Raw genomic sequence first — 13,010 nt, 5'->3', positions numbered from 1 at the left:
AGGGAGAGAGGAAGGGAGGGTAGAAAAAGGAATTTGAGGGAACGGGAGAAAGGGATATAAAACTTTTCCTTTTTTTTAAATATTATCATCATTATTATTATTATTCTTATTTATGGAAAACATTTTTATCATTGCATAAGTAAACTTTTCATGTTTTTTTTTTTTTTTTCATGGTCTTTTTCAATCCCGGTTATATCCTCCTATAGTTGCCTCTCCCGGGACATAAAAAAAAAAAAAAAAAAATGTGAAAAGCCGTAAAATAGAATTTTCTTTTTTTTTTTTTTTTTTTTTTTGTCTCTTCTCCTTTTTGGATTTTGTTGTTGTTGTTGTTTGTGTTGTTTGTTTTGAATTGAGAGAGAAAGAGAGAGAGAGAGAGAAAAAAAAAGTTTCAAGTCCGGTTTTTATGGGGTCCTAAGGGAGAGAGACTGGTGGAAAAAAAAAGTTTGTAGGGTAACAACAACAACAACAAAACGACTGAGAAATCCTACAGACCGTTTGATAAAAAAAATTATTTTTAGTTTGTTGTTTGTTGTTGTTGTTGTTGTTGTTACTACTACTGTTGTTTTCTGAAAAAAGAATAAAAGAGAAAAAAGAAATTGTATCATCGGATTTATTATTATTTTTGTTGTTACAAGTTTGAAATAAAATAAAATAAATGGAAAATTTAATTTTTATTTATTTATTTATTTATTTGTGTTAATTACGTGACGTGGTATTAGAGAACGGAAAGAGAAAAAGGATGAAAATCGGAGGGAGGGGAGAAGGGGAGAAGATGAAAGGATGAGATGGAGGTGGTGTGAAAAAGAAGAAGAAAAAAATTTTTTTTTTTTTTTTTGGAAAGAAAATAAATAAAATCGAAACGAGATTAAGAAGAGAGGGGAAGAGAGAGAGAAAAAAAAAGTTTTAAATTAATGGGACGTTTGGAAAATAAAAAGAGTGAGAGAGAGAGAGAAAACCCGCAAAAATCTTTAAGTAGGAGAAAAAGAAGAAGAAGAATAAGGAAATGATTTCGAAAATAAGAAAGGGAAAAAATGAAGAAGAAGAAAAAAAAGGAAAATTAAGAAAAAATGATTTCGGGGGGGGGTGGTGGTGAAAAGAAAGAAACGAATTGAAATGGCGGAAACTAGAAGAAAAAAAAGGAAAAAGGAAAAGTGGATAAATGAAAGAGAAACATATTGACGTTCGTTAATAAATGAAATAAGAAATTATTTCTGACGGTTAAAAAGAGTGAAACGGATTGCGATAAAAAAAAGAAAAAAGTGAAAAAGGAAAACGAGAGAAAAAGAAAAGAAAAGAAAAGGAAAAAAGAAAAATGGCGGCGGTGAAATGAAGATGAAAACAATGTGTGAATGACATGGACGAAGATCAAAAGAAGAAGAAGAAAAAACGGATTTGATTGATAATGCGTAGCGTATCTCAAAGGAAAAGCTTCTTTTTCTTTTTTTTTTTTTTATTTGCGAGATGGAACAATAATTAGGGCGACGACAACAACAACAACAAACAACAGACAACAGCTCAAAAAGTTAAATAAAAAAATGAGAACCGGAATTAAAAAAAAAAAAAAAAAAACAAAAGGCGAAATTGTAATTAAACGGAACAACAGGAAAACGAAAAAAAAAAAAAAAACGAGTTTGAGTAAAAGATGGTGGAAAGAGGAAATGGAAAAAAGTATGTTAAAAAAAAAAAGACAAAGAGAGAGAGAGGAGAGTGAGAGAGATGGAACACTGTTGCGTGGGAGTTTTAAAAAAAAAAAAGAGGAATTGAAAATTAAGGGATATTTTGGGAAAAGTAATATTAAAAGATTTAAGGGAGAAAGTTTTTTTTTCTCTATCTATCTATCTCTCTCTTTCTCTCCAGGAAAAGATATAAGAGGAAGGAACCTTTGGGATCACCTGGATAAAAAAAAAAAGGGAATCAATGAAAAAATAATTTTACCTGGACAAAGGTTTTTGTTGTTGTTGTTGGTTTAAAAAGTGGTACTACTCAGGCCACGTCCGTCGGATGCGGATAAAAGGACGATGGGGATAGGAAAAGAAGGTGGTGGTGGTGGTAGGGGAGAGGAAGGGGTGGAAGGTCCTTCCAATACCTATTTTTCATCCAAAGTTTTGATCGGTATTTCTCTATTTTCTTATCCTCCCTTAGGTTATCCTCTTTTTCGTCATCTCCGTTCATCCTTCCTTGTTTTTTTCTCCTCCTCTTCTCTTCCTTCGCATAGGAATGAAATATTTTATGATTTTAAATCGTGAAAGGGGGGGGGGGAAACGATGATGATAATAATAATACAAAGTATTAAAAAAAAAAAGAAAAGAGAGAATAACGAAAGGTCGATGGGTCGAATCCATCTTTTAAGGAATGTCTTTCCGGCGGAAAAGGAATGCGGGAGTGAGTGGGGGAAGGGGTGCTTGTAAAAAAAATAAGGAAAGTAAAAAGTAGGAGAAAAAGAAAGAAAGAAAGCAGGTCGGCATTTTTTTTTTTTTTTTTTTTTTTTTTTTAAACAGAATAAATTGGAAAAGTTTTTTTTAAAATGTGTGAGAGGAAGAAGACGATTCAGAGAAAGCGCTAAATACGGCGGGCGGCAGCCATTTTGTCTTTTAAATTAACAAATCTACTTAATCACGGTAACTTTTTCTATCTTTCTCTCTCTCTCTTTCTCTCTTTTTCTATCTCGTGCTGTTTTCTTATAAAGAAAAGTCGAGTAAAGAAAACGAGTCGGGAGGCGGGAAGGGGGATAAGGGAAAAAAATCCCGGCGAAAAAAAAACGAGAGGGTTGAGGGGGGGAGTTTTTTCCCCCTCCCGAGTCTTCTACTCTTTTTTCGAGAGAGCCCAGGGGAAACATTTTTCAAAGTTGAGAAAATGGAAAAAGAGTTTTAATTACTATTCGTACTCTGCGTTCCCTTGAAATATTTCCGGTTCCGAGGTAAAAGTTGGTGGTAAATTGGGAAAATGGAATGTGAAAGTGCGTGCGTGAGAGAGAGAGAGAGAGAGAGAGGATCGCGGCGGGGGGATGAAAAAGTAAATGAGCGGTGGCGATGGCGGTGGGGAGGAAAGGAAAGGAAAGAAATGGTAAAGGGGAAGGGGAGAGGAGGGTGCGTTGACGACGTAAGTGACAATAAATTTCTATTTGGTAAACCATTTGCTAGAATTTTTCTTTAAGGGATGAAAATTTTCTAAAGCACTCGACTCATTAACGCCCCACCGAGCGAATTTCGACCTTAAATTTCTATAATTTTCCAAAATAACAAAAAAACAAATTTTAGTTTTTTTTTTTTTAATGTTTTACATCATCATTATCATCGCTTTCCCTTCCCTAATATATGTATATATATATATTTTTGTTTTTTCCCAAAAGTATTTTCCCGACAGGTTTTATTTTCCTCCCTTCCCCCCCCAAAAAAAAAGAAAGTAAAAAGAGAGAGAAATAGGAAACAAACAAAAAAAAAAAAGTAAGAGTTTTGGAATTTCGTTGCGGTGCTTACATTTAATCACGGTAGACAGATACGAAAGTAATGGGCTTTAAATATTTTCCTCTCTTTTAATGAAGGCTAAATGCTTCGGGATGAGACGAAAAGGGGTGGAAAGGGTGGTGTGAGAGGAAGAAGATAGAATTAAAAAAAAAGAAAGGAAAGGAAAGGAAAGGAAAGAAAAATGGAGAGAGGATTGGAAGTAGTAGTTGGAATGAGAGGAAAAAGAAGGAGATGAAGATGGATGAGAGGAGGGTTGTAGGGGAGGTGTTGCGGTGGTGGTGGGGGTCGTACGCGATGAGATGCGTCGGGGGGGTGGCGGTGGCGGTGGCATGTGGTACATTTCAGCATCTCATTTATTATTTAATTTCGGACGAATGCAAAATGTTTTCGCTCGCCCTTAATCGGTTTAATATTATTATTATTATTATTTTTTGCTCTCGTTAAGGTTTTCCATTAAAAAAAAAAAAAAAAAAAAAAAAAAAACAGAAAAAAATCGACGTGAATTTTGTTTGACGTTTTGCTATAGTTCAAGTCAAAATGTCTCTAATGTTTGTTTTTTTTTTTTTGTTTGTTGTCATTTGTTTTTGTTTTTGTTTTTGTTGTTGTTATTGTTTTTGTTGTTGTTGTTTTGTTGTTGTTATTTGTCGGCATTGTTTTTGTGTGTAATTTTTTTTATTTTTTTTATTACGATTTGATTCGTAATGATTTTGCTGGGAATAAAAATGAAAAAAAAAATACAACAGATGTGAACGTCAGGATTTTTTTATTTTTATTTTTTTTTAATTAGAAAAAAAAAAAAGAACTAAAAATTAAAATTTGTCATCTCTTACGAAATGAAGAAAGAGAACGAATGACGTTTCCCCTCCCCTCCCCTCCTCTCTCTCTCTCTCCTGTTTCTCAAAATCCACGTGGAAGGAAATTTTTCTGCGTTCACGTCAATTTTTATTTGTTGCGTCCGATCTTTCAATTTCTTTTTTTTTTTTTTTTTTCTTGTTTGTTTGTTTGTTTGTCGAATCGCTTCGTGAATATTTAAATTATTTAATTAAAAAAAAAAAAAATCTTGTTTGGTGATGATGATGATTATTAATATTATTATTATTATTATTATTATTATTATTATTATTGTTATTATTATTATTATTGTTTTTTTTTAGCACGGCGAATCTCATCGCGGAAAAAACAAAAGATTTTTCTGTCTCTCTCTCTTTCTCTTTTGTCCGCCATCTTTTTTTTTATATTTTTTTGTCTTTTTCTTTTTCTTTTTGTTTACCGCCATCGTTTTTGTGTTTGTTTAATTATAATTTTATTATTATTATTATTATTATTTTTATTATTATTATTATTATTATTTTGTTTTTCGTTCTTGTTTTTTCAGAGAAAAGTAGTCGTTGGAAATTTTTTATTTTTTATTTTTTTAATTGAATTGTTTGATTGTTGTTTGTTCTACCCCCCCCCCCCCCGATTTTACCGCTTTGCTTCTCTCTTCTCTTCTCTCCCCCCCCCTCTCTCTCTCTCTCTCTCTCTCTCTCATTTTTCCTACTTGACTTTTCGTGTCGAGTCGGTTGACTAAATAATCGTCGCGTTTACACGTTTACATTTACGTTCGAGAAGGTATTAAAAATATTTTTTCATTTCATTTTTGAGCACGTAATTTTCGAATACCGAAAAAGAAAAAAAAGACGTTAACGGAATATTGTCGATAGCAAAAAAAACGAATTAAATATTGTACGTAGCAAAAAATTCGTTGCGTAACATTGAATTTCCCATTTCTTCCCTCCCCACTTTTCATCCCCTCATCCGTACGAAACGTTCGCGTACGAAAGACGAAAGGTAAGGGGAAAAAAAAAAAACAAAAAAAAAAAATGTGTATGTATGCATCAAAAAGAATTACCCCTCCCCTCCCTTCTCCCCCTCAAAATAAAAAAAATGAGTGAGAAATAAGAACTGGGAAAACCTTATTCGAATCGTAAATCATTTTTTTTTTTTTAAATGACAATCCTGGAAAATATGGGGATATTCTTTTAAAAAAAAAGAGAGAGAAAGAATGAGACGATGGGGGTAGAAGTGGAATGTAGGGGGTAGGGAGGGAATTGGCGGTGCCAGTTAAGGAAAGGTTAATTTGGAAGAAAAAAAAAAGAACGAATGAACGAACGGAGAGAAGGAGAAAAGAAGGAAATAGTTTTGGAAGGAATGTGAGGGAGGTGGTGGTGGGAGTGGTGGAGGTGGCGGCGGCGACGACGGCAAACTTTAACCACGCGTATGAATAAAATAAAATAAGAAGAAAAAGAGATCGTGGGAAAAAATAAAGAAAAAACTCGTGGAAGGGGGGAAATCGTGAACGCCGAAAATCACAAGAGAGAATAATAATAATAAATTATTATGCACAAAAAATTAATTTTTTCGGTTTCGGTTTGCTTTTTAACCGCCGCCACCGCCGACGCCCCCGCCTACCACCGATCGGCGGATCTCCGTCGGTTTGAGGCGAATGAAAACCAGATGGATGAGAGATTATCGATCGATCGATGATCGATTCCTGCCGGCCTAGGTTTGTTTAGTATCGATCGAGGATTAAAACGAAAAAAAATTGATTCTCACGAAAATGCTGTCGTTTGTTCCGGGTCGATTTTAACTCTCGCCCCGCCTCCCACCGACGCCTCATCCTCCTCCTCCTCCTTCTCGCGATACCTCCGAAATTTTTTATGACCTGATAATAGATAAAAGAAAGAAAGAAAATAAAAAGAGACGAGAGAAAAAGGGGAGGGGGAGGGTGGAATGAGTGCTGGGAATTTTTTTTTCTTTTTTTCCGGGGGGGGGGCAAAATTCTTCTTATTATTATTATTAATTATTATTTAAATAGTTTCCGATTCGATTCGATTGTTTTGCTTAATTCCACGATCGTTTTTTTTTGTATTAATTTTGTTTTTTTTTTTGTCGTGGGTGAATCATCTTCTGCCACGTAGTAATTATACATTATTGTTTTATGAATTCATCGACGTTGCTTTTTAATTTTCTGTTCTGTTCTTTCACTCCCCCCTCTTACCCCAAAAAAAAAAAAAAATTAGGGAAATGAGAAACAATGAAGACAATCGAGTTAATCATTTTTTTTTTTTGAATAAGTTGAGGAGGTCGGCGAAAGTTTTAAGTTTTTTTTTTTTTTTATTGATTTCCTTTTTTTTTTTTTTTTATTTCTCCCTCCATTTTGTGCCATTTTGGATTTTGTTTAAAAAGTAAAAAAAAGAAAAAAAAAATCTTTAAAAAGGTTTTCCGGAAAATAAGAAAAAAAAAAAAAATTTTTTTTTTTTTTTTTTAAAAGTAATCTGCAATGGCCAGAAGCGTTTTTTGATTTAATTCTAAAAAGAAATAAAAAAAAAAAATTCTTCTTCTTCTTTTTCTTTTTCTTCTTCTTTTTTCGTCTCTTTTTTTTTGCTTCGTGTTATCTGTTGGGAAAAGAGAAAGAAAGAGATGGAAAATGCCAAAATGATGATGATGATGGCGACGACGACGGTTTGAGAGAAAGAAAGAAAGAGAAAACGAATGAGAAAAATCAGTGAGAGAGCGAGAGAGAGGTGGGGAGGAGGAGACGGGGGAGGAAAATGGGTGGGAGGAGGAGGAAAAGGAGAAAGAAACAGATGGGAATGAAAAGATGGAAAAAGACCAGATCAAATTGAAAGTTTCAAAACAAACATTGAACAGTAAAAGTTCATCAAATGTGTAGAAAAAAAAGGTTTTCTTCTGCTTTTTCTTCTTAGTCTCGCCTTCGTCTTCGTCTTCTTCTTTTCAAATCAACGCCAGGATTTTTTTATTGTGATCAATAAAAAAAAAAAAAGTGAAGAAGAAGGAGGATGAGGAGGGAGAGAAGGAAAAAAAGCGAACCAAGCCTTTTTTTTTTTTTTTTTAAACCTTTTTCAAATCCTTTTCAACCTCATGCGTGGTTCGTTTGTACGTGCGCGTGTTTGAATTTGTCTGTTGTCGAGGGTTTCCTTTTTTCCTTTTTTCCTTTTTTTTTTATTGTGTGTGCGTACTGGAAAATTTATTAATATTCTTTATTATTACATTTTTTTTTTTTTGGGTTCTCTCTCTCTCTCTCTCTTTCATTTTCACTCTATAACTCTCTTTTTTTCCCTCTCCCCTCCTCCCCACATCGATTCATCCCGTGTTTGCTTTTACATTTTTCGTCCCTTTTTCTTATTCTTTAACCGTTTCCAAAAGTTTCCCTCCCCCCAAGTCTCTTCTTCTCTCACGAATTCTTCCTATAAACTATGAATGTTTGCATTTTCAACCCCTTAATAAAAAGAATGTTGCATCTTTTTCATTTTCGTGACCTTTTCCCGACGATGATAATAATAATAATGATGATGATGAAATTTTATTGAAAGAATTTTTTACCGTCGTCGGGTGATTTTTTTTTTTTTTTTTTTTTGTTGTATGATTGAAAGAAATTTTTTTGTTTTTTTTTGTATGTTCTTCCCTCTGCAAACGAAAGAAATCAGGGTAGAAAGAGGGAGGGGAGGGAGGGAGGGGAAGGAAAGAGATAAAGAATTTGGTGAAGAAACAATTTTAAAGGTTAAAGGGGAAAGAGAGATAGAGGAAGAAAAGGTTTAAGTTTTTTTTTTTTACTTTTTTCTTTCCGTTTGTTCTTTCTTTTTTCGTTTGTTTGTTTTGTTTGTTTGTTTGTCCCGTCTGATTGGTCGGTTGTGATCCTTCTTTTTTTTTTTTTTTTTTTGTAAATTTGATTTGATTCATGAAAATTTTTTTTTATTTGTTTTTCGGTATCAATGGCGAAAGAAAAAGTGAAAGAAAGAAAGAGAGAGAAAGAAAAGGGGGTATGAGAGAGGAGGGGAGGAGGAGAGGGGAAAATAGTTTTTTTCTTTTTGTTTCCATTAATAATTTAAACGAAAATGTGTGTAAAAGTATTAATAACGTTCTCGTCGTGGTTTTAGAATTTTATTTTTTTTGCCTTTCTTGTTTAAAAAAAAAAATGATTGGATCGGGTGTAACCCAAAACTGTTCAAATAAAGTCAAAAAAAAAAAAAAGGAAAAAAGGAAAAAAAAGGAAAAAGTAAATATATCAATAGGGTTAAAATCGCACAAAAAGGAAATTGTGAATCTGGATGTTATCAAACGTCAGTTTCAGATGTCGACTTGGGAAAGAATGTGTTCCAGAGGGTGGTCCAGTCATCGTTTAGAAAATGAGAAAAGATGCCGGAGAGAATGATGCGGGGGAGGAGTGGAGAGGAGGGGAAGGGGTGGGAGTGGGGAGGAGGAGGAGAGAAAAAAAGCCACATATTTTTTTGGCTTTTCAAAAAAACTAAAAAAAAAAAAAAAAAAACAAAGTTTTCTGATTCCAAACAGTGACAGCGACAGCCTTGACCGAATGGCGACTGCTGTTGTGGTGGTGGTGGTGGCGGTGACGATAGCGGCGGATTTTTTCTTTTATAAATTTAATTCGTTGAGAGAGAGAGAGAGAAAACTTTTCGATCGAAAATCTTTTTTCTCTTTCTCTCTCTCTTTTTTATTTTTTTTTTGCTTTTCGAAAAAATTCCTTTACTCTCCGATTCCGGTTCTCTTCGAAAATAATAATAAAAAAAAAAAATCGTGTCATTCGTTCGGTCTAAGGATCAAAGGAAAAAAAAAAAAAACATGAGCGTACATGTGTACGATACGATATGTGTCAAAGGAAAACGTTAAACGTTTAATTATATAAATCCATCGTCGGGGAATGTGCAAATTAAATTTTTTTTATTGCGAAAACGTCGTGGAAACAGATTAAAAATAATAAAAAAAAAAAGAGAAAGAGAGAGAGAGAGGGAGAGAGAAAAGGAACGCGCGCGATCGTGCGATTAATTAAAATCATCGAATTAAAATATTAAATGAAAAAAAAATGTGGGGGCGGGGAGCGCTGGGGCAGGATGGGGGGAGACGGAGGGAGAGTGAAAAAAAAAAAACGTTTGAGGTGGAGAAGCAGAAGGAATTTGTTTTTTATTATAAAGAATTTTTCTCTATCGTATTAATCGCGTTTAACGGTTTTTTAACGATTTTTTTTTTTTTTTGAAATTTAAAATTAGTAAATATAACGAAGCTTTTAATTAACGCTTAATTGCAACCAGAGAGAGAGAGAGAGAAAGGAGAAGGAGGAGGGAGGAAAAGTTTTCCAATAACCGTTTCGATAATAGAAAAGTATTGAGAGTGAAAGAAAAACGGGGAAAAAAATAATAATAATAAGGAAGTGATAGATAGAATGAGAGAGTGATAGAGATGGGAAATAGCGACGGAGAGGAAGATAAAGAGAGAGAGAGAGAAATATATAAAAAGTCAAAACTATTAATTGTCGCGTGACTTCCGCCAATTTCACGAGATGGATACGATTAATGAAAAAAAAAAGAAAAAAAAAAGAAGGTCGCGAAAAGCGAAACATGACGATTTGTCTCTCTCTATCTCGTACTCTTTCTCTCTATCTCGTACTCTTTCCCTCTCTCTCTCTCTCTCGAAACGAAGAACAAAAATACTCGAGAAAAGAAAAGAAAAAAAAGTTTATTATTATTATTATTATTATTATTATTATTATTATTATTATTATTATTATTAGTATTAGTATTACTATTTCGTGTAGAATTTCAATGAGTTCATTTAAAGATGATGATGATGATGATGATGATGCGTTGTCGAAGTTTTCACGAACGAAAGGAATAAAAATGAAAATAAAAGAAAAAGCACGTGGAAGATAAAAACAGAGAGAGAGAGAGGGGGGGGGAAAGAAATTGAAACAAATAAAAAAAGAGAGATAAAGAAAAGATCGTATGACGTCGTAACAAAGCAAAAAAAAAAAAAATTTCAGGTTCGTTAATTTTTCAGGTGGAGACGATCGATAGGTGAACAGGAAAAGGAAAAAAAAAACGTGAATAATGATAACTATTATTATTATTATTTAAATTGTAACGTTTACGAAAATCCATGGAATTCTCTGTCTGTCTCTCTCTGTCTCTCTCGAATAATTTTGTGTCGTCGCGGTGGAGGAGGGGGAAAGGGGGAAAAAAGAGACAAAGGGAGAGAGACAAGTTTCGACACGTTGTTTGTTTGTTTTGTTTCATTCTTTCGACTTCTGATCACGTACCTGTTTCATTATTGGTTTTACACGCATTTGCATGCTTACCTAAATGTGTTGCAACATTTTTACGTGCGTGAGTGCGCGCGTGTGCGTATCGCGTGTGCGTGTGCGTATCGTGCGTGCGTGCTTTGGTGCTTTTTATTTTATTTTATTTTATTTTATTTCTTCATTTACGTTTATGAAAAAGTTTTAAAAAGGTACGAGTTTTGAATTTTTTTCTTTTCTAAACATTTGAAATTTAAAACAAAAAAAAAAGATTATGATCATTATTCTTATCCTTTTTATTATTATTATTATTATTATTATTATTATTATTATTATTATCATCGTCGATATACTTTTCCTAAATGGAAAATTCAAATTCCTGTCGTCGTCGTAATCGTCATCGTCGTGTATGGGAAAATGGCGGGAGTTTTTTTACGCCGGGAATTTTGACGTGAAAACGTTTTTTTTTTTTTTTTTTTTTTTTTTTTGGAAAAATGACGTCAGACAGCGCTGGAATGTCAGTCCTGTGTCGGATAAAAGGAACGTGAGAGAGAGAGAGAGAGAGAGAGAGAGAGAGAGAGAGAAAGGGTTGGGGGAGGTTTATACGTAAAAGGTTGTATCGTCGAATGTGTCGGACTCCGCGAGCAGCGGCGTTTAAAAAAAAAACCGCAACGGTTAACTCTCTGGTTAAACCTTATCATTATTATCATTATCATTATTATTCTTATTTAAATAAAATTTTCATTCATGAATGCGGAAATAGGAAGAGAGAGAGAGAGAAAGAAAAAAAGAGAAAAAAAGAATTCAAGGTGCGAACGTTTAATTAACCTGAGAAAAAAAAAATTTTTTTTTTTTTTTTTTCTTCCCCTTTTTCTAATTTAGTTATTATTATCATCATCATTATTATCATTATTCATAGTGAGAATTTTTTTTTTTTTTTTTTTATATGAAATTTTTACATTAATTATTTTGTTGAATTAATTATGCAGTTGAGGAGGGTTGTTCATAAAGTTACTCAAGAGTCTTTTTTTTTCTCTCCTCCTTTTGAATAAATTTAATAAATAAACCGGAAACACGCGCAAAGACTTAAACTTTAAAAAAAAAAAAAAACGACGAAAGTAAATTGCTGTTGTTATTATTATTATTATTATTAATTAATTAATTATGTCGTCGTGTGACGTAGGTTGAGTGCTGGAGAATTTTGATGGGAGATTGCTGCTGCTAGAATTTATTTTTTTTGGAAAAGAAAAAAAATCGAATTTAAGAATTTACCCTCCTATCCGCCTCGTGACAATCAATGACAATTTTTGTCCAGTTTTTTCCATTCACTCACCTCCCCCCACTGTACGCCCCCCTCCCCCGGCAGGTTGTTACCTTCTGGAATTTTATAATTTATCATTTTTGCCATTTTTTTGTTTTTTTTTTTCGTTAAATAAAAAATTCGCCGGTTGAATTCGTGCTGGAAATCGAACAAAAAAGGGGAAAAAAAAACAAAAAAAAATTGCATTCCAGGAAAATTATTTATGCTCTTAAAATAATAATAATAATAATAATAATAATAATTTTTTTTTGTTTTTCAGGTAAATTCATGCGAGTCCGTTGTTGCTGTTGTTTCGTTGAGTGTTTTCAGCAGCAGGTAAAAAAAAGTTTTTCCAGTAGCGTTCCCATTAAAAAAAATGAATTACGACAAAAAAAAAAAAAGTTTGCACCTGGAGAATACAAACGACGACTACAAGTGGGACGACGACGACGATGACCTCCGACAAACGAACAAAATAATAATTCGGTAATTTTCTATTGTTTTTTTCCTTTTTTTTTGTTTTTGTTCGGTGTGGCTGTTGTTGTTGCTGTCGGTGAGGGTAATGAAACGATAGGATGGTGGCGAGGGAGGGAGGGAGGATGGAACGTTAATATCGTGTATATGGCGTGCGTGCGTATGCGTGTGCAGGATAAGAACAAAAAGTGTGAACGAACGATGGGAACTTTGGAGGAGGAAGAGGAGGAGGAGGAGGAGACTTTCGGGGCGGGGGAGGGGAGGGAAGGGGGAAGATAAAGGGAAGAAAAAGAAGACGCATGATGGTTCGTTAATTAAACCAATTGTTATTTATTTGACTCTGTCCTCCCTCCCTCGATTTTCACTTCCGTTCTCCATTTTCTCTCCTCCTCATTGTTCTCTTCCCGCAGGAATACTCTCTCTCTCTCTCTCTCTCTCTCTCTCTCTCTCTCATCTCATACTGCCTCCGCTCCCCGAAACTTCCGCTTTCGTCGGTCATCGCATTCTTTTAATAACAAACTTTTTCTAGTTTCCCTCGTTTTCTTCCCGCCTTTTTCAGAAAAAGTAACAATTTTTTTTTTTTTTTTTTTTTTGTTCAAGTTAACTACTAAATTGACGTTCGTTTGTTTAATTTTGTAGACGGAACCACCACCACGATGATGATGATAATTAATCCCTTGTA

Source organism: Pediculus humanus, genomic scaffold, assembly GCF_000006295.1.
Source record: "Pediculus humanus corporis 1103172107667 genomic scaffold, whole genome shotgun sequence".
Lineage (NCBI taxonomy): Eukaryota > Metazoa > Arthropoda > Insecta > Psocodea > Pediculidae > Pediculus > Pediculus humanus.
The sequence above is the reverse complement of the archived record's forward strand: the minus strand, read 5'-3'. Positions refer to the sequence as shown.